Raw genomic sequence first — 5,000 nt, forward strand, 5'->3', positions numbered from 1 at the left:
CGGCTGCATAGTCGAACGGACGGACGGTTAGTTTAACCGGAGTGTTGTGTCGCAAGGTCTGATTGGTTGCAAGGCAATCCGGTTTGGTCTTGGGCCTTACTCTGTGGTATGGATCCAGGCTTTGGGTCGGATCAGGTAAGAAGGTCCGTGAGCCTTTGGGCCGGACTTATAACTGGCCGATCGCACCTAGATCTTAATCAGACGGTTAGACGGGACTATGGACAATCCGGCTAAGGTTGGATGGTTCTAGCCGCAAAGGCTAAGTAGGATATCTTACAATCAACCTCGGGTTGGTGAGTAGGATAGGCGCCATATGCCTTATGTAGGGCGTAGACCCACATGATGGCAATGGAAGGCCGGTCATATCAGTGCATGCTAAGTGGACGATGGCTTATCAAGTCTAGTGGTCGGATCATGTTTCATGACGATGGTTCGATGGCCGAACACTAGTATGGATAATCATGTTGCTGGAGTAAGAGTATTGGTGTGATGCTTCTAGATATCAACCTTGGTGTTGATAACTTCGAGATTGGCTAAGAGTCATGACGAAGAGTATGGCTAGTACTATGTGTCGTAGACCATAAGTATTGAGCTTAGGTGTGATTGTTCAAGGAAGGCCGTGTAAGATCTGATCATGGTTGAGTATGGACGACCTGACCTCTGAATGATGGCTCAAGGTGTCGGTCCTAACCTGATTAATGAATGCATCGGTTGGTATGAACAAATCATATCTGTTGTCTGGGTTAAGTCCCAAGGCCGGTCAGGCCAGATGATGACTCATCAGTTCCAAGTCATGTGAGGATGGTTGGTTGATTGACTTAGGATCTCATGAGCTTTGTCAGTCCAGAAGATGGACTTGGTACTATTGCCTATAAGGCAAAAGGATTTTGGATTGTGCTTGAGCCGAGATAGGCCAAATACATACCCTTATCCTTTCAAAGACTTCTCAAAGGTTACTTATGTCGGTGGGGATGGTTGGTTGAATGACTAAGTACCTAGGGGAGCTGTTTGATGCAGGAGTCAAGATAAGGACCTTAAGTAAGATCATTGAGTGATCGTGGTCCAGCTGTTAAGCAAGAGCGATTCGAGTCAATGGAAGACCGATGAGCTAATAAGCTCCATAGATGTGGCAAAGGTATGATCTAGCATTTACTTATGTAGATCTAGATAGAATGGTTTAGGGGAATGGAACCTCAGAATCGTATGGCTTGGTTTGGGTTTAGGATTGACCTTTAAGCTAATTGGTAGTTGAGTAAACTGACCAAGGCTAAGGTGATTCGACCAGACAAGTGTTTTGATTGGTTTTAGACCAATGGTTAACTACAGAATAATCCGCTGCGTATCTGTTGAAAGGATCTAGGCTATTAATGACTAGGGAAGTCTTTAGCTAAGATCTAAGTTAGCCCTCGCCTTTAGGCGATATTATAAATAAAGGGCGAAAATTAAGAGGTTCGGCCAGGAAGTGGACCGAGCGACGTGAGGCATCGACGCGGCCTAGGCGGCCGGGATCGGGTCTTACAAGTTGGTATCAGAGCATGCTTGATCCTGTTTAGGACAACGCTCTATGATGTTGGTTTCCAAACCGAAATTATTTCCAAAACTATGATGACTATGAAACCTTAGTTGGGGTGAGCCAAGAAAGAGTTGAGGTAAGCTAGGGTATCATGCTTGTGAATGTGGGAATTCTAAGATGAACCGGCTTAGCCAAGATACATTTTCCAAGGGCAAGATCCTAAAAACAGAAAGGTTGGTCGATCTAGTTATTAAGAAGTAATAGACGGGTTGGAAGGGATGGAAGCAATGCAAAACTTGTTTATGGATTACCTGGACAAGGGAAGTAACATGGACCAGAGAGTGGCTTAGGTTGAAATAAACGTGCAGCACTCTACTGAAGTTAAGTGTTATCCCTTGATGGCCGTTCATAATAAGTAAAGCATATGCAATGTTAAATCTGACTCAAAGGAGACACTACATGACCAGTACACGAGTGGACTTGTGATCAGATGGATCAGCTAGGACTCGATATAGGTCAAGGTAGGTTTCCTTAGATCTAGTTGGATGGAATGAATCAATTCCAATCTGAATCCGTCCAAAGAAAGAATTGAGGAAACTCAGGGTGTTCGTTCCAATCATTGGAAGAACATGATGTTAAGTATCTTAGTATGATGGGGATTGAGGTATATTATATTTTCTGCTGTGAATGGTGTCAGCATTCGCAATAGTAAGACGCTTTGGAGAATGGTATGAGACATTTTCCAAATGTGTGATTAAACCGAAATGCTACTCATCTAGGTACCCACTGGAAGTGGAACGGGTGGCTTTGTTGGAGTCTAACTTAGCTGAAGAAGCTAAGCTTAAGGCTAAGCCACAGTCTGGCCCATCGGGCAAGACTAATGATAAAAAGAGAAAATGGGACCAGGTGGACGGAGGTGAGACCTCTGGTTGCCAACCTGCGTGTTCCAAATGTGGACGGAACCATACCGGTGAGTGCTGGAAGGCCAAGGGGGCTTGTGTTCGTTGTGGCAGCATGGACCATGAGGTTCAAAACTGTCCTCGACTGAACCTGTCTGGTAGAAGCGGCCAGATGACTTGTTTCCATTGTGGCCAGCAAGGACATTTCCAATCGGAGTGTCCCAAGCTGCAAGGAAGTCAGGGGAAGGGCCGTGGAGACACAGGCAAGGCGTCCCAAGGCAAACCAACCACAACACCAAGGGTGTATGAACTGTCACGAGACGACGGAGCTTCCGAATCTTTTGATTCGATCTCTGGCAATCTCTAAATTTATCTTTTTACATTCAAGTAGTAATGCTTGGTCTGGAACCTAGAATTGTCTAGGGGATTCTGATGGGGGTCTCTGATAGGAACCCTCATGATTGGTGGTGTAAAAACCCACGTACTTTCCGACGCAGGGCTACACATAGGTTTTGTGAGTCCGGGACTGGTCGGAAAGGGTCTGTTCTGTCTGTACGCTGGTGATAATTTTGGGATAGTGAGGGCAGCCGGTGGGCAAGCCAGGAACTCACTAGGTCTCATGTCGAATATCCCAGTGCAGATCCAGGGAAAGGTCTTCCCTGTGAATCTGGTCTGTGTCCACCTAAAGAATCACGAGATGATCCTAGGTATGGACTGGTTGGGAAAGTATCGGGCCACTCTCGATTGCCATAGAGGTCGTGTGCAATTGGAGACTGGGCTTCATCCGATCCAGTACCAATGTCTGTGTCCGGCTCAAGAGAAAGTAGTGGTTTCAGCAGTTCGAGCGATTCGGATGTTGGAACAGGGTTGTCAGTCCTTTTTGGCTACAATTACAACTACAGAGCCGGGCAGTTCTGTCTGTCTGAAAGACCTTTCAGAGGATTCGTTGGTGTCGAAGTTCCCAGATGTGTTCCAGGTACCTCAGGGTGTCCCCCCTGATAGGTCGGATCCATTTACGATTGAACTAGAGCCAGGGACAGCTCCGCTGTCCTAGAGTCCGTTTCTGTCGGCTCCGGCCGAGATGGCAGGGCCGAAATTGACCATGTCCGAGAGAGGACCATGGTCGCAGTACAACCAAGTCGGAGTTTGACCTAAGGTTAAGAATGATCAAGTCCAGTAAAGGACGAGGATCAGGCCACGACCTATTCGGAGATGGACCTATGGTCGGGGTGAAACGGTCGAGTCCCTGAGTGGACCAGGACCAGAGTACGATCGAGTCCAAGGAAGGACCAGGATCGAATTATGACAAAGTCCACTGAAGGACAGAAGTCAAGTCTGAGGCGTTTTTAGTCTGGAGGGACTAAGATCGCAATGTGGCCAAGCCTGAAAAGGTTGTGGCCGGTTAAGGGGATGATCCATTACGTTGTGGCTGAGGTCATGAACCTTATTGTCCATGAAGGACAAAAGAACCATAACAATCTGTTAGGACTTGTTGTAGGACGAGCAGCCTAAAGATTGGAACAAGTTCGTGAGGACTTGACTGGTACATCGAAGTGGTCATTTGGTGGTTTTGAATCAAGCTTGTTCTATTCTCTGATCAAGACTAGAATAAGTTCGGTTGGAATATTTTGTCTTGGGACAAGGTATAATCATCACCGGATTCGAGGACGAATCCATTACAAGTGGGGGAGACTTGTCACGCCCCCAATCCTGGAAAGGATTGTCGGGACGGCCATGGTTCGAGGAAACGTACCAGCCAGTCTTAGGACATCAAGGCAAGCGTTCCATGGTCAAGAAAGAAGGTTAAGGACATAAGGAAACTTAGACTTAACCTTATAAGAGCAAAGAGACGGCTAAGACGAGTAAGACGGTAGCTGGACGAGATAGAGAAGTAGCTCGACCAGCTTAACGAAGCTAGGTTGAGTTCACTCCAGCTCAGCCACTACTAAGTCAGCTCCACTAGCTGGACTACTAGCTCACTCAGCTGAGGCAGCTGGGAGTCAGCTCATCTCAGCTAGACGGACTGTTCGGGTTTTAGGCCGATGGTCCGGGTCCGGGTCAGTGGCGGGCTGTGAGGTCCGGCCATGAGGCCATGGGCTGTTGGGTCCTTGGACAAGGCCGTGGGCTAAGTCCAGGAGGCTTGGGGCGTGGGTTGGGCTTATGACCGACCCCAAACCCAATCAGAAAGGGCGAAGGGATGCAAGTGGCCGAAAGGGCACAACCCTTGGCCGATGGTGCCCATTCGCTAGCAAGTCGTGCCTGTTCGTGGGGCAAGACTTACCCCCTCGTTTTCTATAAATATGGGGGCTCTCCTGTCGATTTCATTATCCATTTCCAGAGTAAAATACTCAGAGAAAAACGTAGAGAGAGAGAGAGAGAGTCCCGGCCAAGAGATCGGCCGGAAAAGGGCCGGTCGTGGTGGTTTAGTATCTCCGGCAAGGAGAACGGTTTAGGAGAGAGGAGGCCGTGTGGTTATGGATACCCAAGGCATAGAGAAAGGTCTGGAGAAGGACTCCAACCCCGTGGTTCAGTCATATAGGGTCAGTGGGGTAACCACCCACTCATCGGCTAAGACCATCGGACAGTCC

This window comes from Brassica napus, unplaced genomic scaffold (genome assembly GCF_020379485.1).
Source record: "Brassica napus cultivar Da-Ae unplaced genomic scaffold, Da-Ae ScsIHWf_2428;HRSCAF=3137, whole genome shotgun sequence".
Lineage (NCBI taxonomy): Eukaryota > Viridiplantae > Streptophyta > Magnoliopsida > Brassicales > Brassicaceae > Brassica > Brassica napus.